Genomic DNA, 1,977 nt, shown 5'->3' with positions numbered 1-1,977 from the left:
AGGGTGTTTTTTCCTAGAAACTTGTTTTTTTCCATCCTGCATACAAGAAAATTGGCCTTCAGAACACAAGCGATTTAAAGACAAAAATTCTGTTGTTGGTGGTGATTGGTTGTATATGTCGTTGATAGTTGTGTGTAGCAGGAGAATTAACTAGTAGGAGGGGCAGTTAGATATGTGTAGCTGAGTGCCCTCACGCGATGGTTCATTGGACTCCTTTGAGGTGTCATGTAATATGTAAGTAGAAAATTATGGGTAGGCTTACTGTTACTACAAAGCTCACGCAAGAAAGGTGAACAGCATAGTAAGAAAAGCAAAATAGCTTATCAGCAGTTAGTCGATGAGGTCAAAGGAAATTTCAGAGTTCGTCTTCTATGTCATGAATGATGAGTTTGACAAAAGAAGACAAAGTATTTGATAACAGGGTGTCCATTTTGCAAGGGTCACCTTATCCAAGTGTGGATATTGCTGCGAATTGAACTGATGTAAGAATAGATGCTGACGAATTGCGTATACCTAGGATATGCGAAATCTCAATGCAAATAATACAATTGATAATGCCTTGTAATTAACTTAATTCTCAAGGTGGTAAACTCCAAATAGATTGGAAGGAGGGCAAAGTAGTACCTTTCCATAAACAAGGCTCTCCAAAACTGTTATAGCAGATTCTAGACAATGAGTATCCTGGGAATGGTGGTAAAAGTATTGGAAAAAACTGATCAAAGACAGAATTCAAGAATGTGTACTTAAGAAGATGATGCAGGAGAAGCATGCTTTTGTAAATATTTTTCGCAAAAATAAATAGTATCATCGTTAGATTTCTTCTAACGATGATACTGCTATATTTTGCAAAGGTATTTAAATGGAATGTCAAATGGAATTCTATTACACAAATTAATGATTATGGATACGAAACTGGTGATGTGGACGAGAGTGTGGCTGATGGAGAGATACCAGAGCAGTATTTGGTTTCTTTCTTACTTAGGTTACAAACCAGTCAATGAAGGAATCATAGTAGCAAAATTTCAAGCAAAGCCATTTAATATATCAATAGTCCAGATGTATGTACCCACAGATGAAGATTTCACGTATTTTACAAAGATCTGACAGAGACGATAGAAACAATACCAAAGCAAGATGTTCTAATTATTGAAAGAGATTGGAATGTTAAACTCGGAATAGATAATGATGGTTGGGAAAACGTCATGGGAAAATATGGTTTTGGAGAAAGGCATGAACGAGGTGAAAAAATGTTGGAATTTGCTGTGGATTTGATCTGTAACACAAAATTCCAGCAAAGGGAGTGTAGAAAATGGACGTGGCGATTTAATGATGCAAAACTAAGAACATGGTCGATATGATTACGAGTAAAAGAAGGTGGATAACATCAATACAGCAGTGTCGAACTTTTCAAGGAGCAGATACAGACTCGGATCATGGTTTAGTGATTGCAAACATCAAGTTGAAAGAAAACATAAACTCCATCATCAGAAAAGAAGAGACACAGCAAGGTAGAGAAGACAAGAAACACTGAAGTCACTGCAGTAGAAAAGAGTGTTGAAGATAAGAAGAGATACATCAGAACAAATACAGGAGCATTATAGAAGAAAGTGTAATGAGGTGAAAAAAAAACCAGTCAGAATGGAATGAAATGGTTAGAAGCCCAATTCGACGATACCGAACAGCACTATGGAGAGAATAAAAGTAAGGGGGGGGGGGTACAAAATGATTAGAACTATTAAGAGACGGTGGTAACCAAAACAGACCACAATTAAAGATGAAAAGCAAATTATTGATCGATAAATATAATCTTGTACAGCGGTGGACAAGACACTGAAGTGAGTTATGAGAATAAAAACTAGATTTAGATAGCGTTGGGAAACTGATAGAAGAATTGAAGAAGATATCACCATCAGGTAATTAGTATAAATGGATTATTTTAAGAGGAAAGGTAGGAAAACAATGGGACGGCTAAAACAC

Source organism: Typopeltis vanoorti, chromosome 6 (assembly GCF_054136105.1).
Source record: "Typopeltis vanoorti isolate ZY-2024b chromosome 6, IOZ_Tvanoo_1.0, whole genome shotgun sequence".
In the NCBI taxonomy this organism is placed as follows: Eukaryota; Metazoa; Arthropoda; class Arachnida; order Uropygi; family Thelyphonidae; genus Typopeltis; species Typopeltis vanoorti.
The sequence above is the reverse complement of the archived record's forward strand: the minus strand, read 5'-3'. Positions refer to the sequence as shown.